The 25,159-nt window shown below is 49.0% G+C and overlaps 1 protein-coding gene across 1 annotated transcript in view; it reads right to left on the bottom strand.

Moving 5' to 3' along the window:
* Positions 1 to 25,159, bottom strand: part of LOC138249528 (ATP-binding cassette sub-family C member 5-like) — a 2,567,733-nt gene that overhangs the window by 1,687,120 nt on the left and 855,454 nt on the right. The window lies entirely within an intron of this gene.

Raw genomic sequence — 25,159 nt, 5'->3', positions numbered from 1 at the left:
CTACTATACCACTTATATCATATGCACAATATCATAAGGAAACACAATACACAGATATACTAAAAAATAAAGGTACTTTATTTTTATGACAATATGCCAAAAGTATCTCACTGAGTACCCTCAGTATGAGGATAAGTTATATACACAAGATATATGTACACAAACCAAAATGATGCAGGTAATAGCAAGAAAAGTAATGCAAGCAGTGTAAAGTTACAATAGATTGCAATAGGAGCACATAGGTATAGTGGCAACACAAACCATATACTCCAAAAGTGGAATGTGAACCACGAATGGACCCCAAACCTATGTGAGCTTGTAGAGGGTCGCTGGGACTGTAAGAAAACAGTGAGGGTTAGAAAAATAGCCTACCCCAAGACCCTGAAAGGTATGTGTAAAGTGCACCTACTACCCCCAGAGAGCACAGAAGTCGTAATAGGGGGATTCTGCAGGAAGAACAATCACCAGCAATGCAACAACAGTGGATTTCAGGACCTGAGTACCTGTAAGACAAGGGGACCAAGCCCAATAGTCGCAACAGTGTCGAGAGTGGGCAGGAGCCCAGGAAATGCCAGCTGAGGGTGCAAGGAAGCTGCCACCTGTTGGAAGAAGCGTAGAGTTCTGCAAGAAAGAAGAGGACTAGGAACTTCTCCTTTGGAGGATGGATGTCCCACGTCGCGATGAAGCTTGCAGAGGCGTTCCCACGCAGAAAGACCGCAAACAAGCCTTGCTAGCTGCAAGGGTCGCGGTAGAGGTTTTTGGGTGCTGCTGTGGCCCAGGAGGGACCAGGATGTCGCCACTTGGAGGAGGAGACAGAGGGGGCGCCCAGCAAGTCAGGGAGCCCTCACAGAAGCAGGCAGCACCCGCCGAAGTACCTGAACAGGCACTTAGAAGAAAAGTGAACCGGAGTCCACCCGAAGTCACAAAAGGGAGTCCCACGACGCCGGAGGACAACTCAGAAGGTTGTGCACTGCAAGTTAGAGTGTCGGGGACACCAGTCTTGGCTGTGCATGAAGGAAATCCTGGAAGAGTGTACAGGAGTCGGAGCAGCTGCAAATCACGCGGTACCCATTAATGCAGTCAAGAGTGGGGAGGCAAGGACTTACCTCCACCAAACTTGGACAGAAGAGTCACTGGACTGTGGGAATCACTTGGACAGAGATGCTGAGTTCCAGGGACCATGCTCGTCATGCTGAGAGGGGACCAAGAGGACCGGTGATACAGTCTTTTGTTGCCTGCGGTTGCAGGGGGAAGATTCCGTCAACCCATGGGAGATTTCTTCAGAGCTCCTGGTGCAGAGAGGAGGCAGGCTACCCCAAGAGCATGCACCACCTGGAAATAGTCGAGAAAGCCGGCAGGATGAAGCGATGCAAGGTTGCTAGTAGTCGTCTTGCTACTTTGTTGCAGTTTTGCAGGCGTCCTGAGCAGTCAGCGGTCGATCCTTTTGCAGAAGGTGAAGAGGGAGATGCAGAGGAACTCTGGTGAGCTCTTGCATTCGTTATCTGGTGAGATCCCCAAAGCAGAGACCCTGAATAGCCAGAAAAGGAGGTTTGGCTACCTAGGAAGGAGGATTGGCTACCAAGAGAGGTAAGAGCCTATCAGAAGGAGCCTCTGACGTCACCTGTTGGCACTGGCCACTCAGAGCAGTCCAGTGTGCCACTGACACCTCTGTTTCCAAGATGGCAGAGGTCTGGGACACACTGGAGGAGCTCTGGGCACCTCCCCTAGGAGGTGCAGGTCAGGGGAGTGGTCATTCCCCTTTCCTTTGTCCAGTTTCGCGCCAGAGCAGGGCTGGGGGATCCCTAAACCGGTGTAGACTGGTTTTATGCAGAGATGGGCACCATCTGTGCCCATCAAAACATTTCCAGAGGCTGGGGGAGGCTACTCCTCCCCAGCCTTCACACCTATTTCCAGAGGGAGAGGGTGTTACACCCTCTCTCAGATGAAGTCCTTTGTTCTGCCTTCCTGGGCCAGGGCTATCCAGACCCCAGGAGGGCAGAAACCTGTCTGAGGGGTTGGCAGCAGCTGCAGTGGACACCCAGGAAAGGCAGTTTGGCAGTACCCGGGTTCTGTGCTAGAGACCCGGGGGATCATGGAATTGTCCCCCCAATGCCAGAATGGCATTGGGGGGACAATTCCATGATATTAGACATGTTACATGGCCATGTTCGGAGTTACCATTGTGACGCTGTACATAGGTAGTGACGCGTGTAATGGTGTCCCCACACTCACAAAGTCTGTGGAATTTGCCCTGAACGATGTGGGGGCACCTTGGCTAGTGCCAGGGTGCCCACACACTACGTAACTTTGCACCCAACCTTCACCAGGTGAAGGTTAGACATATAGGTGACTTATAAGTTACTTAAGTGCAGTGGTAAATGGCTGTGAAATAACGTGGATGTTATTTCACTCAGGCTGCAGTGGCAGGCCTGTGTAAGAATTGTCAGAGCTCCCTATGGGTGGCAAAAAGAAATGCTGCAGCCCATAGGGATCTCCTGGAACCCCAATACCCTGGGTACCTCAGTACCATATACTAGGGAATTATATGGGTTTACCAGTATGCCAATGTGAATTGGTAAATTTAGTCACTAGCCTGTTAGTGACAAATCTGGAAAGCAGAGAGAGCATAACCACTGAGGTTCTGGTTAGCAGAGCCTCAGTGAGACAGTTAGGCATCACTCAGGGAACACATACAGGGCACATACTTATGAGCAGTGGGGCCCTGTCTGGCAGGGTCCCGGTGACACAGACTAAAACAACATATATACAGTGAAATATGGGGGTAACATGCCAGGCAAGATGGTACTTTCCTACAGTCGCCAATGCACACTTCCTTAGTCTTATTGAAATAGATAAAACCTGTGCAAACATTCATCCTCTGAAGGAGGCAACTGATGGAAAAAAACTGATGAATTCAGCTCAAAGGGGAAGGGCAGAACATTGAAAATACTCCAACCCAACTGTGAAGCACAGGAAACACCTGGATTTCTGAAAGATTCATAAGCATTGTGGAGTCCTAAAGACACCATCCAGGTCCTACTCTTCTAGAGCCTGTGGATTTTTCATTACTGTTGCCATTTCTAATGTTGCCTTCCTCAAGAACTTGTTGAAGTATCTGAGATCTTGCTGTATTAAAGAAAATACCTGGAATAACATCCTTGAACCCTTTCTGAGAAAAGGACTCTACCAGTACCTTGGCAAAAAGGATAACTCTTTCAGCAAACTGTCTGGGTGGAAGAGGTGGGGAAGAGGTTTGAGGGGCAACAGGGATGGAGAGGTAAGGGTGTAAGGTAAATGTGTTAACTGTATGAGGTTATAAGTATGGGGATAAGGGCTTAGGGACTCGATTAAGGGTCTGGCATATTGGGTAAGTGTAGAGCATTAAAGGGTACTGGGTTAAGGATACAGAGGAATGCAGCAAATGTCAAGGGTAACAGGTTAACAATATAGGATTAGGAGTTTGGGATATACAATTAAGTGTGAGGGTTTGGGGCATAGGGTTACGGGTTTAGGGTATAAGGTTAATGGTTACAGATTTGGGGTATACAGATTAGGAGTAAAGGATATAAGGCTAAAAGTATAAAGTATTGGGGTTAAGGTTACGTGTTAGGGTTTAAGGGTCCAGGGTGCAGGTTTCAGGATCTGGGATGTAAGTTTAAAGTTTTGGGATATAGGTTTAAGTATTTTGGGTATAAGGGTTAAATGGTTAGTAGTTAAGGACAAAGGGTCAACCTATGATTACATCTGTTTAGTGTCACAGGTCGAAATGGTTTTAGTTTCAAGGTATTTAGATGACAGTTATTTTTTGCCTATTTTAAGGAGAAAGTGTTGCTAATAGTAACATTGCACCTAATTCAACATCTGATGCTACTTCTCAAGAAAAAACATACATTAACGTGGTACAACAGATGGGTGCAGAGTAAGGCAGACTCCAGTCTTGCATCTCCTTATAGATTTCAGGTGTCTCCTCGGACAGGACTTGTCTCCTACAGAGTCATGGTCACAGCCTTTACACCACATGCAAAGCTGACAAGGGCCTTACATCAAAATTTGGCATTATCAGTACCTTAAGTGCTCGGTAGTATTATCAGGCATAATAACAAAAACAGAGGGACACAGTTAGAAAGCATAAAACATACTGAGAAATCTCTCCACTTATTCATATGCGTTCTACTGATGCACAAAACAAAGGAAGTAACATCATAAGTATGGGTGTCAGCTACATGGGCCATGGTCTGTTATTCCTTTGCAAATACAGTTGGAAATTCCTGAGTGAACCATCCTACTCTATTTAAAAAGTTTTCTTACAAGGCCAAAGTATCAGTTGTTTGATTTTCCATTTATTGAGCAGACCTGTAGCAGAAATGTATTATGGTAATGAGAGAATAAAAAAAACAAAAGAAACCCAGGGGCAGTCGAAATACGACCTAATTGTTACCTAGAAAAAAGTTTAATTGAAAGCTGCTTTCTAAAGAGTCACAAATCATGTTAGACTTGATGTGCAGTGGCACAGCATTCCACTGCTTGGTTGTGACTTTTGAGAAGGAGCAGCTCTTCATCCGGAAACCTCTCACTGGGAAAACAAGTTGAAAAGCCTTACTGAAAGATTTTACAGTTCTAGCCAGACTATATTAGTGTAACCTGAGGCATAGGAATGCTGTATCTGCATCTCTTAGGGCCTTCTAGCAAATACAAAGTTGTTTACATTTTAATTAGCTTTCTTTTTGAAAGGTGGTGAAGTGCCAAGATGTTCAGTTATAGGGGGATATTTAGACAGACCAAAAAAGCCTTGCTCCACCATTTCGGACAAATGCAGAGATTTTTCGCAAAATACCCGAACTCATAACCCTGTACCACCCAGTGCCTCTACTCCCAAGGAAGCAAGGGGAGGATTTCCCTTTGCATAATAAAAAAAGAAGAAATATATTGTAGTAACATGAATAATCTGCAGACCCATTGAGAGCTTGGTGTCCATCCATCACAAAATCAAGGCTCCTGACATTATCAATATGTAAATGAAAATTAGCCCAAGATACATACCATTAATTTTGTGTCCACCCTCTATGGCCAAATACAACTTCAGGGATGTATAGGAATAAATGTTTGCAAACCAACATTTGATGGAGTACTGGTCATGGCGGATTTTCTCTTCTAGCACAGAACACCAAACTTACTCATGATAAACGGGTGGCAGTATGGCCCAGATGGGACCCAGTTTATTGAAGTTGTGGGCATTGGAAGATGTCTCCCTACTGCGAAGGCACCGCCCTACATATACTAAAATATGATAGGACATGATAAACCACACTTTTGGTTGGTTCACTACTTCTCTAAGTAGCTGCACTACAGGAGTTTGAAGGATGGGGCTGGCTGGGGATCTCTGCCCTGGTACCAGTAATCATACACAGTACTGTAAAATCGTTCATGGAGCTACAGAATATTTTCATCTTCTGAAAACACAGGGGCATATTTATACTCTGATTGTGCCGAATTTTAGTCAAAACTTTTGACGCAAATTCGGCACAAACCCACAAACCCAGTCCAGTCCCAGGAAGGCACAAACCTTACACCATATTTATACTATGACGCCCGACCCCGTGAATGTCAAAATTCCTCCGTGTGCGTAATTTTCTGGATGCGGGAAACCGCCTTGCGTTGACATGCAAGGTAGGCATTCCCGTCCAAAAAATGACTTTAAGGCCTGTGCGCCTTATTTATACTCCCGTGTAATTTTGATGCACAGGAGGGGGCAAGCCTTAAAAAATGGTGCACAGCCTGATGTGCACTGTTTTTTAACGCCTGGGTGAGGGCAGGGTTAAGGGACCTGTGGGCTCATTTCCATGGTTTCTGACCATGAAAGCAGTCCACAGGTGCCCTTCCCTGCCCCCAGGGACACCCCCTGCCACCCCCACCCACACATGGAGGACACCCATGGATGGGGGACCCATCCCAGGTAAGCTGAGGTAAGTATTTTCTTTTTTTTTTTAAAGTGGCATAGGGGGGCCCAACTGGGACCCCCAACATGCCACTGTGCCCAATGCCAATGTCCAGGGGATCCCTATGGGCTGCAGCATTTATTTTGCCACCCATAGTGCGCTCAGACAATTCTTACACAGGACTGCCACCGCGGCCTGAGTGAAATAACGTTCATGTTATTTCACAGCCATTTTTCACTGCACATAAGTAACTTATAAGTCACCCATATGTCTAACCCTCACTTGGTGAAGGTTAGATGCCAAGTTACTTAGTGTGTGGGCACCCTGGAACTAGCCAAGGTGCCCCCACATTGTTCAGGGCAAATTCCCCAAACTTTGTGAGTGTGGTAACACCATTACACACGTGCACTGCACATAGGTCACTACCTATGTGTAGCATAACAATGGTAACTCCGAACATGGCCATGTAACATGTTTAAGATCATGGAATTGTCACCCCAATACCATTCTGTTCCTTGATCCCCCGGGTCTCTAGCACAGAACCCGGGTACTGCCAAACTGCCTTTCCGGGGTTTCCACTGCAGCTGCCAACCCCTCAGACAGGATTCTGCCCTCCTGGGGTCTGGGCAGTCCAGTCCCAGGAAGGCAGAAAAAAGGATTTAGTCTGAGAGAGGGTGTTACACCCTCTCCCTTTGGAAATAGGTGTGAAGGGCTGGGGAGGAGTAGCCTCCCCCAGCCTCTGGAAATGCTTTGGTGGGCACAGATGGTGCCCATCTCTGCATAAGCCAGTCTACACTGGTTCAGGGATCCCCCAGCCCTGCTCTGGCGCGAAACTGGACAAAGGAAAGGGGAGTGACCAGTACCCCCCAGGGGAGGTGCCCAGAGCTCCTCCAGTGTGTCCTAGACCTCTACCATCTTGGATTCAGAGGTGTTGAGGGCACACTGGACTGCTCTGAGTGGCCAGTGCCAGCAGGTGATGTCAGAGACCCCTCCTGATAGGTGTCTGCCTCTTTCAGTTGCCAAGCCTCCTTTCCTAATAGCCAAATCTCCTTTTCTGGCTATTTAGGATCTCTCCTCTGGGCTATTCCTCAGATAACGAATGCAAGAGCTCACCAGAGTTCCTCTGCACTTCCCTCTTCGACTTCTGCCAAGTATCAACCGCTGACTGCTCCAGGACGCCTGCAAAACCGCAACAAAGTAGCAAGACGACTACCAGCAACATTGTAGCGCCTCATCCTTCCGGCTTTCTCGTCTGTTTCCTGGTAGTGCATGCTCTAAGGGCTGTCTGTCTTCACCCTGCACTGGAAGCCAAGAAGAAATCTCCCGTGGGTAGACAGAATCTTCCCCCTGCCAACGCAGGCACCAAACGTCTGCATCACCGGTCCTGTGGGTCCCCTCTCATCCTAACAAGCGTGGTCCTTGGAACACAGGAGCTGGGTCCAAGTGTCTCCCACAGTCCATTGGCCCTTCTGTCCAAATTTGGTGGAGGTAAGTCCTTGCCGCACGCGCCAGACAGCAAACCTGTATACTCCGTGATTTGCAGCTGTTCCGGCTTCTGTGCGCTTTTCCAGGACTTCCTTTGTACACAGCCTAGCCTGGGTCCCCAGCACTCCGTCCTGCGTTGCCCAACTCGCTGAGTTGGATTCCGACGTCGTCGGACTCTCCTTTGTGACTCTGAGTCGACCGCTGTCCTCAGATCTTCTAAGTGCCTGTTCCAGTACTTCTGCAGGTGCTGCCTGCTTCTGTGGGGGCTCTCTAAGTTGCTGAGCGCCCCCTCTGTCTCCTCTTCAAAGGGGCAACATCCTGGTCCTTTTTGGTCCCCAGCAGCACCCACAAATCTCAACCGCGACTCTTGCAGCTAGCAAGGCTTGTTTGCGGTATTTCTGCCTGGAAACACTTCTGCAAACTCTAGTACGCCGTGGGACATCTTCCATCCAAAGGAGAAGTTCCTAACCCTTTTCGTTTTTGCAGAATCTTTGGCTTCTTCCACCCAGAGGCAGCCCTTTTGCACCTTCATCCGGGATTTAGTAGGCTCCTGCCCCCCCTGGACACTTTCGTGACTCTTGGACTTGGTCCCCTTCCTTTACAGGTCCTCAGGTCCAGGAATCCGACTTCAGTGTTTTGCTGGTGCTTGGTTCTTGCAGAATCCCCTAGCACGACTATTGTGTCTTTCTGGGGTAGTAGGGTAACTTTACTCCTACTTTTCAGAGTCTTGGGGTGGGGTATTTTGGACACCCTTACTCTTTTCTCACAGTCCCAGCAACCCTCTACAACTTCCCATATGCCTGGGGTCCATTCGTGATTCGCATTCCACTTTTGGAGTACATGGTTTTTGTGGCCCCTAGGCCTATGTCTACCTATTACATCCTATTGTGATTCTACATTGTTTGCACTACTTTTCTTACTGTTACTTACCTGTGTTGGGTTTGTGTACATATAATTTGTGTATATTACTTACCTCCAAAGTGAGGGTATCCTCTGAGATACTTTTGGCATATTGTCACTAAAATAAAGTATTGTGTTTTCTTGTGATATTGTGCTATATGATATAAGTGGTATAGTAGGAGCTTTGCATGTCTCCTAGTTCAGCCTAAGCTGCTTTGTCATAGCTACCTCTAACAGCTTAAGCTGCTAGAAACACCTGTATTCTGCTGATAAGGGATAACTGGACCTGGCACAAGGTGTAAGTACCACAAGGTACCCACTATAAGCCAGGCCAGGCTCCTACACATTTCCCACAGCCAAAAACACTTGTAGAAAACAGCAGTAATGCAATAAGATCTTTACACCTCATTTACAGAAATGACCTACATCTTGGCGTGCCACAACTTTTAAACTCCAAAGCAAGTAGACACCTTGTATTTGAAAGCATGTGCAACATCCAGAAGTCCTCAATCATAGGAGAATCATGTGTTCTTATAGTTAGGTTTTGTCTATATATTATTTATTGCTACCCTTCATAGATTACATTGCAATAAATGAAGCCCAAATTAATCACTCCTCAAATAATGTCCTTAATGAATTGGTTTCATAGAAGTCAGAAGAACACTTTTTGCATAATGGATCTGAGGCAACTACAATGTTTTTTTTTTTTAATAATCTTTTTATTTAACAACGCGTAGTATACAATGCATGCAAACATCGGAGACTTAACAGTGCAAGCCATGTAACAACGTGTCAAGCCTTTTCAGGAGTTGTATCCAAGAATCCCACTTGGCACACTTCTGCTTTCACCCTCCCTCTAAGGCTAAGAAGTTTAGATGATATATCCCTTGTTACCTCCCTCCCTTTTTCAGACCCCTACCTCCTCCTCACACGCCTTGAGTTTTGTTCCATTGCGCCCATATCTTGTCCCATTTCGTTGGGCAACCCCTACTTTGGTAGACCACTCGTTCGGACCTACAGCACCAGTCCATGTCTGCCACCCAATCCCTCCCCCTCAATCTAGCGGGTGCTCCCCAGGTCCTCACCACATTCCTCTTTGCCACTGCTGCTGCTATCCTCAGCCATATAACTTGTTTTTTTTTCCACATATGCTCACCGGGAATCGAGAGGATCAGCCATCAGGGGTCCATCAGGACCGCGTCCCCTATCACACGTGACATCACATCCACCACTTCCATTCAAAACAGCTGTATCTGTGGGAATGACCATAGTATGTGGTAAATTGTCCCCCGCAGCTAGCACTCTCTCACACATAGATCCAACTTGAAGTGCCCCATTCGCTGCAGTGGTACCCGTGACACATAAGACCTGTGCAGTATCCAAAGTTGCATCAATCGGAACTGAGTTTGAATTGCAATTTCTTTAGCACTTTTCAAAACGTCAGCCCAATCATCATCATCTATGGGACCTACGTCTTCCTCCCATGCTACCCGCAGCCACACGTTTGGATTAGGGGAGTTGTTAGTCAGTTTCCGGTAGATTGTCAAAATTGCCCGCTCTAGTTGCGGTTCTGTGAGGAGCCTGTGCATCAGCAGTGTCATATCTTCGATTTGCTCCCCCATGTGTATGTGGCTACGAAGCACGTGATGCAGTTGCAGGTATCTATATCGTTCCCGGCTTGTAAGGCAAACTCTCTCTATAGATCCCCAAAGTATACCATAGCATTGTTCCTCCACACGTCTCCCAAGTGTTCTATCCCAATCAACGCCCACCTAGAGAACCCCTTCATTGCACTTACTTCCTTCAGACAGTTTCCAGTCCAAAGTGGGGCCCGTGCAGCCACCACCTCTACCTTTCCCAGGTAACAATTTTCTTCTCTCCATGCTCGCACTACAGTCTTAGTCCGAGTCGATTAATCCAGGGCCCTAAGACGGCTGTACAGGGCTTTCTCATAGCCCGATGAGCCCATCGCCTCCCTATCCACTCTGTAGGGAGGCTCCGCGGGTTCCGCAAAGGCCAACTCATTGATCACCACAGCTGAATCAACCAGTAGTACATTCGGGCATCTGGAATGGCCAGACCCCCCTCGTAAATCCCACTCTGAAGCTTCCGCAACGCTATTTGGGAGGATTCCTCCACCCATAGCAGAGATCTGACGGTCCGGTTGATTTTCAGAAAGACCCCCTTGGGAATCTCCACTGGGGTGTTCTGAAACATGTATAGTAGTCAGGGTAGGGTCATCATCTTATACAGAGCCGCCCTACCCATCAGTGTCAACGGCAGTTGTCGCCAGTGTTTTGCATCTCTCTCTAGTCTTTCCACCTGTGGGGATAAGTTTTATCAGAGGAATTCTTGCGGCTTTGGTTATGTATATCCCCAGATATTTAAAACCATCGGGCACCAGAGGAATGTTGGCACGGGGAAGCAGGGATTTATCTCAGTTAATATTGTACCAGGAGTATTCTCCAAAGATGCAGAATATTTGCAGTAGCCTGTCTATGGAGAGAGCTGGATCCGTGACATATAGTAGTACATCATCTGCATATAGCAAGATCCACTCCTCCCACCCTCCCCTACCTGGGATTCCCTTAACCAGTGGGTCCTGTCGAATCCAGGCCGCAAGCGGCTCTAGCGCCAGTGTAAACAGCAAAGGGGAAAGTGGACATCCCAGTCTTGTTCCCCTCTGCAGTTCAAAGGCGTAGGAGGTTACCCCGTTGATTCTCACCCTTGCCAGTGGTTTCCGGTTGAGCAGCTTCACAAAAGCGCAAAATCGCGGGCCGAATTCTATTCTACTCAGTGTTGCAAAAAGGTAACCCCACTCCAGACTATCAAATGCCTTTTGGGCGTCCAGAGCCAAAAGGGCTGCCTGGGCACCCCCCAGGTGCTGCGTCGTGGAGCACTCTGTGTAGTCGACGGATATTAAGCCTGGTGCTTCTGTGGGGCATAAAACCTGATTGATCAGAATAGACTATGGAGGTGATCACTGCTTGCAGATAGGTGGCCAACACCTTGGCTAGTACTTTTGCCTCTACATTCAGTAAGGATATGGGCCTGTATGATGGGCAGTGCGTTGCCAGCTTCCCTTCCTTAGGTATGACCACTATATTTGCTGTCCTCTGATCTTCTGGCAGCTGCTTGGAATTCAATGCCTCGTAGTACGTTTTGGCAAGATGTGGGGCCACCCTTCTTTTCAAACCCTTATAGAGCTCCACTGGGAGCCCGTTTGGGCCAGCTGCCTTTCCGGATCGTAAGGCACCGATTGCCTGTTGTATCTCCTCTCTTGTTAGTTCCCCCTCCAGTGACTACCTTTCTATTGCTGTGAGGGACACTAGGGTCATGTCTTTAAGAAGGTCGTCACAGTCTTCATCTGTCATGAGGGTTCTTGAGGTGTATAGCCTCTCATAATAGGAGACAAAGGTCTCGTCTACTTCTGGGCTCGACCGTCTGTACCTTCCAGGCGCGTCCATTATCTCACTTAATTCCCTTTTGTTTTTGGTCTCATTGTTTAACCACGCTAGCAGTTTACTCGCTGCATCTCCAATGTTGTAGAACCTTTTCTGTGTCGCAAGTGTGTATTTCCTGGCCTCATCCTTGGCCAGCGCATGTAGCTCTGCCTGCTTCGCAAGTAAGTGCCGGAGGAGTTAATCTAACCTGTTCCTAGGCATCTGCACCTCAAACTCGCCTATTTCCCTCTCCAGCGTTTCTATTTGTAACTTTTTTTCCTTTTTCTTGCCCCCTATCAGCACCTAAGCCTGACCCCGGTTGACTGCCTTAAAGGCCACCCATAATACACAGAGGCTGGCCTGGCTTTTAGTGAGTACCTGATGGTACTTACACCTTGTGCCTGGTCCAGTTATCCCTTATTAGTAGATTAGTAGTGTTCTAGCAATTTAGGCTGATAGAGAAAGCTATAGCAGAGCAGCTTAAGCTGAACTAGGAGACATGCAAATCTCCTACTGTACCACTTATATCATATAGCACTATATCATAAGAATCACAATACTCAGAGTTACAAAAAATAAAGGTACTTTATTTTAGTGACAATGTGCCAAAAATATCTCAGAGGATATACTCCCTTAGGAGGTAAGTAAAATACACAAAAAATACACACAAACCAAAATCAGGTAAGTAAACAGTTAGAAAAGTAGTGCAAACAATGTTGAATACAATAGGATGCAAGAGGCCTAGGGGCAACACAAACCATATACTAAGAAAGTGGAATGCAAACCACTTAGGGACCCCTGGCCTAGTGTACTGTGTAGAGGGTCGCTGGGAGTGTAAGAAAACATTAAGGGTGTCACAAATACTCCACCCCAAAGTAGGAGTAAATTGACCCTACTTCCCCAGAAACACACTAAACTCGTGATAGGAGATTCTGTAAAGACCACAACAGACTGCAAAGCAATAAAGACGGATTCCTAGACCTGAGGACATGTAAAGGAATGGGACAAAGTTCAAGAGTCACGAAAGTGTCCAGGGTGGGCATGAGCCCACTAAACCCCAGATGAAGGTGCAAAATGGCTGCCTCTGGGTGAAAGAAGCTGAAGATTCTGCAATAACGGAAGATGCCAGGACCTTCTCCTTTGCACAGAAGACGTCCCACGGTGTGCTCGAGGATGCAGAGTCGTTTCCACGCAGAAAGACCGCAAACAAGCCTTGCTAGCTGCAAAGGTCGCAGTTGAAGAAAATTGGAGCTGCCCGGGCCCAGGAAGGACCTGGAGGTCGCCCCTTGGGGGAGGAGAAAGAGGGGGCGCTCAGCAACACAGAGAGTCCACGCAGAAGCAGGCAGCACCCACAGAAGTACTTGAACACAGGTTCAAGAAAACTGAGCACGGCGGTCGTCTCAACTACAAAGGAGGGCCCCACGAAGCCGGTGGTCAACTCTGCGAGTTGAGCAATGCAGGACGGAGTGCTGGGGACCTGGGCTGTGCTGTGCACGATGGAAGTTTTGCAAAAGTGCACAGAAGCCCTAGCAGATGCAGTTCACGCAGTACACAGGATTACTGTCTGGCTTGGGAAGGCAAGGACTTACCTCCACCAAATTTGGACAGAAAGGCCACTGGACAGTTGGGGACACTTGGACCCAGCTCCTGTGTTCCAGGGACCACGCTCGTCAGGATGAGAGGGGACCCAGAGGAACGGTGATGCAGAAGGTTGGTGACTGTGTTAGCAGGGGGAAGATTCCGTCGTCCCACGGGAGATTTCTTCTTGGCTTCCAGTGCAGGGTGAAGGCTGACAGCCCTCAGAGCATGCACCACCAGGAAACAGTCGAGAAAGCCGTCAGGATTAGGCGCTACAACGTTGCTGGTAGTCTTCTTGTTGCGGTTTTGCAGGCGTCCTGAAGCAGTCAGTGGTCGATCCTTGGCAGAAGTTGAAGAGGGAAGTGCAGATGAACTCTGGTGAGCTCTAGCATTTTTTTATCAGATGAGAAACCCACAGGAGAGACCCTAAATAGCCTTCAGAGGAGGACTGGCTACAGAGAGAGGTAAGCACCTATCAGGAGAGGTGTCTGACGTCACCTGCTGGCACTGGCCACTCAGAGGTCTCCATTGTACCCTCACACCTCTGCATTCAAGATGGCAGAGGTCTGGGACACACTGGAGGAGCTCTGGGCACCTCCCCGGGGAGGTGCTGGTCAGGGGAGTGGTCACACCCCTTTCTTTTGTCCAGTTTCACACCAGGGTTGGGGGTATCCCTGAACCGGTGTAGAATGGCTTATGCAAGCAGGGCACCATCTGTGCCCTTCAAAGCATTTCCAGAGGTCAGGAGAGGCTACTCCTCTCAGGCCCTTAACACCTATTTCCAAAGGGAGAGGGTGTAACACCCTCTCTCAGATGAAATCCTTTGTTCTGCCTTCCTGGGAATGGGCTGCCCAGGCCCCAGGGAGGCAGAAACTGTCTGAGGGTTGACAGCAGCGGTAACTGCAGAGAAAACCCCTGAGAGTTAGTTTGGCAGTACCCGGGCTCTATGCTGGAGTCCCGGGAATGCATGGAATTGTCCCCCCAATACCAGAATGGTAGTGGGGTGACAATTCCATGATCCTCGACATGTTACATGGCCATGTTCGGAGTTACCATTGTAACGCTACATATAGGTATTGACCTATATGTAGTTCACGCGTGAAATGGTGTCCCCGCACTCACAAAGTCCAGGGAATTTGCCCTGAACAATGTGGGGGCACCTTGGCTAGTGCCAGGGTGCCCTCACTCTAAGTAACTTTGCACCTAACCTTCACTAAGTGAGGGTTAGACATATAGGTGACTTATAAGTTACTTAAGTGCAGTGTAAAATGGCTGTGATATAACGTGGACGTTATTTCACTCAGGCTGCAGTGGCAGTCCTGTGTAAGAATTGTCTGAGCTACCTATGGGCGGCAAAAGAAATGCTGCATACCCTGGGTACCTAGGTACCATATACTAGGGAATTATAAGGGTGTTCCAGTGTGCCAATGAGAATTGGTAAAATTAATCACTAGCCTGCAGTGACAAATTTTAAAAGCAGAGAGACCATGAACACTGAGGTTCTGGTTAGCAGAGCCTCAGTGATATAGTTAGGCACCACACAGGGAACACATATAGGCCACAAACTTATGAGCACTGGGGTCCTGGCTAGCAGGATCCCAGTGACAAATATCAAACATACTGACAACACAGGGCGTCCACTATGAGCACTGGGACCTGGCTAGCAGGATCCCAGTGAGACAGTAAAACACCCTGACATATACTCACAAACAGGCCAAAAGCAGGGGTAACAAGGCTTGAAAGAGGCTACCTTCCTACACATATTTCACTCCAAATTGGCATACTGGACCCCCCCTTATAAGTCCCTTGAATATATTACATAGGTACCCAGGGCACAGGGTTTCCAGGAAATTCTTATGGGCTGCAGCATTTCTTTTGCCACCCATAAGGAGACCATACAAAGACTTCTTCAGGACTGCCATTGCAGCCTGTGTGAAATAGTGCATGCACTATTTCATAGCCATTTTCACTGCACCAGGTCATTTATAAGTCACCTATGGGGGTCATTACAACCTTGGCGGGCGGCTGATCTGACCGCCATGCGGCCGCCAATGCGGCCGCACCCCCGCCGCGGACATTTGGAGATCCCCGCTGGGCCGCCCGCCAGCCCAGCGGGGATCACGGCCGCAACATAGGAGCTGGCTCCAAATGGAGCCGGCGGTGTTGCGGCCGTGCGACGGGTGCAGTTGCATCCGTCGCGCTTTTCACTGTCTGCACAGCAGACAGTGAAAAGCTGCATGGGGCCCTGTCATGGGGCCCTAGGCCCCAGGGGCCCCACGACTCCCCGTACCGCCAGCCTTTTCCTGGCGGTTCAGACCGCCAGAAAAAGGCTGGCGGTCGGGGACTCGTAATCCCCTGGGCAGCGCTGCAAGCAGCGCTGCCCTGGCGGATTACACTACCGCCACGGTCAAAATACGCCGGGAGGCACCGCCAGCCTGTTGGCGGTGCTCCCGTCGTTTTGGCCCTGCGGTTGTAATACCGCCAGGGTCATAATGACCACCTATATGTCTAACATTCAGACCTTGAAGGCTAGGTGCATAGTACCTGTGTGTGAGGGCACCTCTGCACTAGCAGAGGTGCCCCCACGTCATCCAGGTCCATTTTCCCGGACTTTGTGAGTGCGGGGATGCCATTATAAATATGCACTACATATAGGTCAATACATATATGTACTTCACAATGGTAACTTCCAATATGGCCAAGTAAGGTACACTGACTCCAGTATTGGTTGCACAAACCCAAGCACTCTGGGGGCTACACCATGGCCCCCCAGTACTGCCATACCAACCTTCTGAGGTTTCACAGACAGGCTTCTGCCCTCCTGGGGCTTGATCACCTTAATCCCACGAAGGCAGAACAATGCATTTCCTTTAGGAGAGGGGTGTTACACCCTCTCCCTTTGGGAAATAGATGTTACAGGCATGGGAGGGGTAGCCTCCCAGAGCCTCTGAAAATGGTTTGAAGGGCACAGATGGTGCCCTCCTTGCATAATCCAGTCTTGTAGGAGGCTGGACTGGCTTGTAGTGAGTACCAAGGGGTACTTGCACCTTGCACCAGGCCCAGTTATCCCTTATTAGTGTATAGGGTGTCTAGCAGCTTAGGCTGATAGATAATGGTAGCTTAGCAAAGCAGCTCAGGCTGAACTAGGAGACGTGTGAAGCTACTACAGTACCACTTAGTGTCATATGCACAATATCATAAGAAAACACAATACACAGTTATACTAAAAATAAAGGTACTTTATTTTTATGACAATATGCCAAAGTATCTTAGAGTGTACCCTCAGTGAGAGGATAGGAAATATACACAAGATATATATACACAATAGCAAAAATATGCAGTATAGTCTTAGAAAACAGTGCAAACAATGTATAGTTACAATAGGATGCAATGGGGAAACATAGGGATAGGGGCAACACAAACCATATACTGCAAAAGTGGAATGCGAACCACGAATGGACCCCAAACCTATGTGACCTTGTAGAGGGTCGCTGGGACTATTAGGAAATAGTGAGAGTTAGAAAAATAACCCTCCCCAAGACCCTGAAAAGTGAGTGCAAAGTGCACTAAAGTTCCCCTAAGGACAAAATAGTCGTGTTAGAGGAATAATGCAGGAAAGACACAAACCAGCAATGCAACAACTGTGGATTTCCAATCTAGGGTACCTGTGGAACAAGGGGACCAAGTCCAAAAGTCACAAGCAAGTCGGAGATGGGCAGATGCCCAGGAAATGCCAGCTGCGGGTGCAAAGAAGCTTCGACTGGACAGAAGAAGCTGAGGTTTCTGCAGGAACGAAAAGGGCTAGAGACTTCCCCTTTGGTGGACGGATCCCTCTCGCCTTGGAGAGTCGTGCAGAAGTGTTTTCCCGCCGGAAGGACGCCAACAAGCCTTGCTACACGCAAATCGTGCGTTTGGCGTTTTTGGACGCTGCTGGGGCCCAGGAGGGACCAGGAGGTCGCAAATTGGACCTGAAGAGAGAGGGGACGTCGAGCAAGACAAAGAGCCCTCACTGAAGCAGGTAGCACCCGGAGAAGTGCCAGAAACAGGCACTACGAGGATGCGTGAAACGGTGCTCGCCGAAGTTGCACAAAGGAGTCCCACGTCGCCGGAGACCAACTTAGAAAGTCGTGCAATGCAGGTTAGAGTGCCGTGGACCCAGGCTTGGCTGTGCACAAAGGATTTCTGCCGGAAGTGCACAGGGGCCGGAGTAGCTGCAAAGTCGCGGTTCCCAGCAATGCAGCCCAGCGAGGTGAGGCAAGGACTTACCTCCACCAAACTTGAGCTGAAGAGTCACTGGACTGTGGCGGTCACTTGGACAGAGTCGCTGGATTCGAGGGACCTCGCTCGTCGTGCTGAGAGGAGACCCAAGGGACCGGTAATGCAGCTTTTTGGTGCCTGCGGTTGCAGGGGGAAGATTCCGTCGACCCACGGGAGATTTCTTCGGAGCTTCTGGTGCAGAGAGGAAGCAGGACTACCCCCACAGCATGCACAAGCAGGAAAACAGTCGAGAAGGCGGCAGGATCAGCGTTACAGAGTTGCAGTAGTCGTCTTTGCTACTATGTTGCAGGTTTGCAGGCTTCCAGCGCGGTCAGCGGTCGATTCCTTATCAGAAGGTGAAGAGAGAGATGCAGAGGAACTCGGCTGAGCTCATGCATTCGTTATCTAAAGTTTCCCCAGAGACAGAGACCCTAAATAGCCAGAAAAGAGGGTTTGGCTACCTAGGAGAGAGGAAAGGCTACTAACACCTGAAGGAGCCTATCACAAGGAGTCTCTGACGTCACCTGGTGGCACTGGCCACTCAGAGCAGTCCAGTGTGCCAGCAGCACCTCTGTTTCCAAGATGGCAGAGGTCTGGAGCACACTGGAGGAGCTCTGGACACCTCCCAGGGGAGGTGCAGGTCAGGGGAGTGGTCACTCCCCTTTCCTTTGTCCAGTTTCGCACCAGAGCAGGGGCTAAGGGGTCCCTGAACCGGTGTAGACTGGCTTATGCAGAATTGGGCACCTCTGTGCCCAACAAAGCATTTCCAGAGGCTGGGGGAGGCTACTCCTCCCCTGCCTTCACACCATTTTCCAAAGGGAGAGGGTGTCACACCCTCTCTCAGAGGAAGTTCTTTGTTCTGCCATCCTGGGCCAGGCCTGGCTGGACCCCAGGAGGGCAGCTGCCTGTCTGAGGGGTTGGCAGCAGCAGCAGCTGCAGTGAAACCCCAGGAAGGGCAGTTTGGCAGTACCAGGGTCTGTGCTACAGACCACTGGGATCATGGGATTGTGCCAACTATGCCAGGATGGTATAGAGGGGGCAATTCCATGATCATAGACATGTTACATGGCCATATTCGGAGTTACCATGGTGAAGCTACATATAGGTAGTGACCTATATGTAGTGCACGCGTGTAATGGTGTCCCCGCACTCACAAAGTTCAGGGAATTGGCTCTGAACAATGTGGGGGCACGTTGGCTAGTGCCAGGGTGCCCTCACACTAAGTAACTTTGCACCTAACCTTTACCAGGTAAAGGTTAGACATATAGGTGACTTATAAGTTACTTAAGTGCAGTGTAAAATGGCTGTGAAATAACGTGGACGTTATTTCACTCAGGCTGCCGTGGCAGGCCTGTGTAAGAATTGTCAGAGCTCCCTATGGGTGGCAAAAGAAATGCTGCAGCCCATAGGGATCTCCTGGAACCCCAATACCCTGGGTACCTCAGTACCATATACTAGGGAATTATAAGGGTGTTCCAGTAAGCCAATGTAAATTGGTAAAAATGGTCACTAGCCTGTCAGTGACAATTTGAAAGTAATGAGAGAGCATAACCACTGAGGTTCTGGTTAGCAGAGCCTCAGTGAGACAGTTAGGCACCACACAGGGAACATATACATGCACACCTATGAGCACTGGGGCCCTGTGTGACAGGGTCCCAGTGACACATACATATAGGCCACAAACCTATGAGCACTGGGGTCCTGACCAGCAGGATCCCAGTGACACATAACAAACATACTGAAAACATAGTGTTTTCACTATGAGCACTGAGGCCTGGCTATCAGGATCCCAGTGAGACAGTGAAAACAGTGACAAACACCCTGACATACACTCACAAACAGGCCAAAAGTGGGGGTAACAAGGCTAGAAAGAGGCTACCTTCTCACAAGTCTACACTGGTTTAGGTACCCCAAGCCCCCACTCTGGCGTGGAACTGGACAAAGGAAAGGAGAGTGACCACTTCCCTGTCCATCACCACCCCAAGGGTGGTGCTCAGAGCTACTCCAGAGTGTCCCTGGGTACTGCCAACTTGTTTTCAGGATGGTCAGAGAACTCTGGAAAGATGTGAGTGGCCAGTGCCAGCAGGTGACGTCAGAGACCCCTCCTGATAGGTGCTTACCTGGTTAGGTGACCAATCCCCCTCTCAGGGCTATTTAGGGTCTCTTCTCTGGGTGTTTATTCAGATTCGGATTGCAAGACTCCAGCAGGGAACCTCTGCATTCTTAACTTCATCTTCTACCGACGGATCAACCGCTGACTGCTCCAGGAACTCTACAAAACTGCAACAAAGAAGCAAAGACGACTTCTAAGACATTGTAACTTCAGCTCCTGCCAGCAACTGCAACAGTTTCCAGGTTGTGCACGCTCCGAGGACTGCCTGTCTTCATCCTGCACCAGAAGAACTGAAGGAATCTCCGTGGAGTGACAGAGTCACTTCCCTGCTTCAGCAGGCACCTATCTGCAGCGACGACCGGTACTCTGGGTCCTCTCTCCTGACGACGAGCGTGGATCCTGGAACACAGGTGGTGGACTACAGTGACCATGACTGTCCAAAGGTCCAGCTCTTCAAATTTGGGGGAGGTAAGAGTTTGCCTCCCGTGACAGATAGTACCCCTGTGCATGGCGTGCTTTGCAGCTCCTAGGGCTTCTGTGCGTTTTTTCAAGAATTCCTGTGTGCGCAGTCTAGCCCAGGTCCCCAGCACTCTATCCTGCGACGCTCAGCTTCCTGAGTTGTTCTCCAGTGGCGTGGGATCCCTTTGTGTAGTGCTGCGACGACCGCCATTTGCAACTCCTTTGTCCCTGTGCTGTGGGACTCCTGTGTGCATTGCCTGGTCTTCTGAGGACTTTCTGAGTTGCTGAGAGCCCCCTCTTTCTCTCCCTCCTGGGTAGAGGCCACCAGGTCCCTTCTGGTCCCAAGCAGCGCCATTTTCCACTAACCACAAGCTTTGCGTTTACAAAGGCTTGTTGGTGGAATCCAGAGACGCAAACCAGACTGCATTCATCCATCCGACGTGGGACATCTTCTGCACCAACCAGGAACCTGCATCTGTCTTTTTTGGTGCAATACTGACTTTGTCTTCTCACCGGTGGTTCCACTTTTGCACCTTCATCTGGGTTAGCAGAGGCTGCTGTTCTCCCTGGACTCTTCTGTGCTTCTCGGACTTGGTCCCCTTCTTCCACAGGTCTTCAGGTCCAGGAATCCATTGTTGGTGTCTTGCAGTCTCTTCTGGTTCTTGCATTCTCTTCTATCACAACTCCTAATATGTTTTAGGAAACTTGCTGTGTTTTACTCCTGCTTTCCTAGGCTCTGGGGTGGGGTAGTTTACACACCTTTAGTGTTTTCTTACACTACAGCAGCACCCTTCTACACACTGCACTTGCCTAGGGAGAAATTTCACTATTTTAGTATGTGGTTTGTGTTCCCCCTAGGCCCATTGTAACCTGTTGTGATTTTCACTGTTTGCACTTTTTTCTGACTATTTACTTACCTGTTTTTGAGTACTAGTGTATATATTGTGTCATTTACTTACTTCCTAAGGGAGTATAGTCTCCAAAGTATTTTTGGCATTGTTTCACTAAAATAAAGTGGCTTTATTTTTGGTAACACTGAGTAATGTCTTTCATGTGTGTGAGTACTGTGTGACTACAGTGGTATTGCAAGAGCTTTGCATGTCTCCTAGTTCAGCCTTGGCTGCTATGCCTACAGCTACCTCTAGACAGCCTGGCTTCTAGACACTGACTACATTTCACTAATAAGGCATAACTGGATCTGGTATAAGGTGTAAATACCTCTGGTACACACTACAAACCAGGCCAGCCTCCTACACTCTCTTGTCGCTATCGGGCCCCAGACCCTCGCCATTCCTTCTTGCACCAGCCCTCCAACCAGTCCTGTGTCTCCTTCGGGGACTGGAAGAGCCAGGACCTGCCATCCTGTATTATCTTCAATTTGGCCGGGAATATCATCATATATTTTATGTCCTTGGCCCGAGGGGCCCATTTGACCTCCTCAAATTTGCATCTCTGCCTCTGGACCTGAAGCATGAGGTCCGGAAAAAAACAGAGCAGTGCGTTGTCCCATTTCAGATCCTCTGTCGATCTGGATTGCGTCTCAGTCCCTGAAATTGAATACCCTTGCAATTATTGTGCGGGGGAGCACCCACTGGAGACGGTCTGGTCGGTCCTCTATGCGCTCTTTCAATCGTGAAATAGTTAGACAAGCATTTAGGACTCAGTTTGTTCAAGATGAGATCTTCTACGAACAGTTCTGTGCATTGTTCTTCTGCCCCTTCCGGAACCCCCGTGATTCTGATGTTATTGCAGAGGGCCCTACCCTCCTGATCTTCCAGCTTCGCCTCCACCTCTGCCTGCCTCTCAGTCAGGTCCTGTACTTGATTTTCTAGGTGTTTGTTGTTAGCCTCGAGCCCGCTGATCTGACCTTCTGCCGTGGTGACATTATCCATGACTTTACAAAGGTCTGCACGCAATAAGTTGACATCCAATGTCGCTGCATCAGTTTTTGGCTCAAAATTGTTCCTTAGCGATTGTATGGCATCCATGATTTCATGCAACAATGGGTCTCCACTCCCTGGGCTTCCCCCAATAGTCAGTAGCATCCCTCTCTGACCCTGTTGTCTTTTACTGCACTGTGTCTTTCCAAGTTATTAGTCTGCGCTGCTTGTGGGTCTCGATTGTATCCCATCGTGTCAGGTTCCTTCCCAGTTTCACACCCCTGGGGCGTTCTCTTGGTGTCACTGCGGCGGGTCACTGCACTGATCAATTCTCCCTTGGGGTGTCTTCTCTCGGGTGTTGAAATCCCTTTGCCCCTCTCAGGCCATCTCCACTTCACTGCGGACCCCTCTGTTAACTGAGGTGCCCTCCTGCCCCTACAGTCTCTGGTTTTCCGGGCTTGATCTCCGTATACCTCTCCTAACTGCACAAAGGGCTGTCTTGTCCCTATCTCTGTATAGGCCTCTACCCTCCTCCTCAAGGTTTTCTGTCTGGACAGCATATCTTTTAGGCCTATCTTGTGTCAGATATCTTATGTTTGCCGCATTCGGACGAAACTGAACATCTGCGCCTCTGCCGTCTCTCACACCTTTCGGCCTACTTCGCTTGATCGCGGGAGCTGGGCCTCACCCCGCTTCTGCCTCCAGCAGCTCTCTCCTCTGCTCCTGTCTCTGGCTGCTGTGATTATTCTGTCCCCAGGGGTGTGTTTCCTCCCCGCCTTCTCGGTCTAATGCTCTGGTGCTCACCTTACGCTGCTGCAATCCTCCACACTCCCTGCAGTCTCTCAGGCCCAGCGGAGGCATTGCTTTCCCCCATGCTGGTTCACTTACATAATCTCGGGGCCCGTTCGGACCCCTCCAGGATCCGCGGGGCCTGGCTTGCACCTGGCCCCTCCAGCACTTAATCTGCTACCTTCTTTGAGGGGACCACGCTTGTCAATGACTCCGCTCCCGGCCATGCCGGTTCTGCCCTCCCGCCATTTTGTCTCATTGCCATATCCAGCAGGCGGGCTGCATCGTCTTCCCGGCACTTTACCGTCTTCTGTTATCACTAGTTTTAGGCCTCTGAGGGCCCCTGGCACCAATCAAGTATTTTGCCTCGCCTCTGGTCCGGAGTCATAGTATGGATTTACGGGTCGCTAAGGTGTTGTTTCGGGGCCACACGACAACGTGGCCATCTTGCTTGGTGCCTGGCCACGCCCCCCTCCAATGTGAATCTTAAATAAACACAACTTTTCACAGGGGTAATCTTCTCTGTAGAAGTGAGAGAGTATTATGGTACTTTTCTTACCCTTGTGTGACGTGGCTGGTGTCTAGAATGTTCAAGTAATTTAATATCTGTAAATCAGACTGAAGAGGCCCCACCATGTAAACTGATCTGAACTGTACTACAAGCATATTCTTTTTTTTAAACAAACTTCATTGATTTTCATCATTAGTACACATTGGCAACTTCAATACGCACATTGGTCTTTCTGGCATATGGCTATGCATAGCATAATAGATTCTATTAGCCCCCCCCTGTAATACCTACTCTCCTCCCTCTGTCGTGCCCCTAAACTACACTGAACCGGATTAAGTTTTAAGGGATTGTTCTCAGCTGTTGATAGATCTGCCAATCTGTAATCTGATTATATTATCCAGTAGGGTTTTGTCCTTTGATTGCCCCCCTGGCCCTCTCAGCTGGAGGTCCAGCTACTCAATTAGTGGGTTTTCTCCAGGAAGTGTTCAGCAATACCTCAGATGGAGGGGTGGTCTCTGGGTTCTTCATAGTCTCTGCTAGCACTCCCAGGCCCTGGCTACATCCAGAGATCCCCGCCCGGGTGTGGCCTCCCACAGCAGCACTGCACTTACATAGTCTGCCTATTGTACCAACTCTTTGGGCCACACTGTTCAGCGAACGCCCCCACCCCTCCCCGCCTTCCAGTTTCTGGTAATTTTGCTTTTCACTAGTATAAAGGCTATGTCCTGGAATTTACTGGTGACTTTAGTTTTCGTCATATGTGGGAACCAACTAAGCAGACAGTGGCCTGGCTCGCAAGGGACCTCCATGTCTACAATATCAGCAATGGTGGTAGTGACCGCTTCCCAATAAGTTGTAAGATTTAGGCAGGCCCAAAACATGTGTACAAATTCTGCTTCCTTTCTTCCGCACCGCAGACATTTTGCCCCCCGAACCCCATATTGAACGAGCCTCTTCTATATCAAAATGTAGCAATACATCTTGGAAACAGTAAGGGCTTGATTAAGAGTCAGGTAGAAAATTATTCCGGTGGGATAACATTCCACCCAATCACGAATGGCTCGGTGTTCTCACACTACAGGACCTGATTTTCCCATCTAGAAAATCCAGGCAGTAAAATCGCTGTGGGACAGGCTGTATTACATACAGCCTGGATGTGTATTTTGCCCCCGCCAGACTCTCATCCCTGGCAAGGGAGGAGTATAGTGGTTCACTGTTCCTCATTTGTAAAACAATCAGTGCCAGGGTCCAAATTTCAGCTCAGAAACCAGCAGCCAGTGCACCCGAATGTCGAGAGTGGCAAATACCGAGGCTGTCTAGTTTTGATTCCACCTCATGCGTCTGTCTCCCACCACCCTACATTTTCAGCACACTTATCTTACCCTTGCAAGTTAATTTTCATCCCTACTTTCTCTCTCTGTCACTGTGTTTCGTGTTTCTCTTCTGTCTTCTTTCAATAATTTTCTGCCTTTCCCTTTCTAGCTCTGGCTCAAACTATTGATGAAAAATAAGTACTACTAGTCCCCAAAAATGAGTGTGGGTGAGGTCCATCTGCAACCACCAGCTCAAGTTAAACACTCAGCCTCCCCTGCCCTCTACAACGTCACCACTGCCTTCCCCTCTCCCCCTCCCCTGTTAAAATGTACCACCTGCTTAAGACAGGTGGCAAATGTGAGCGATAATCATCACAGAAAAGGGAATACCATGCGACCCGTCCACTTTTGTATTGACAATTCCTCTTGAATACAATCATAATTGCGCTGTCCCGGCAGGGTGTTACTGCAAGGTGCCGGTTTCCCACCATGGCA

Source organism: Pleurodeles waltl, chromosome 8 (assembly GCF_031143425.1).
Source record: "Pleurodeles waltl isolate 20211129_DDA chromosome 8, aPleWal1.hap1.20221129, whole genome shotgun sequence".
NCBI lineage: Eukaryota > Metazoa > Chordata > Amphibia > Caudata > Salamandridae > Pleurodeles > Pleurodeles waltl.
The sequence above is the reverse complement of the archived record's forward strand: the minus strand, read 5'-3'. Positions and strand labels throughout refer to the sequence as shown.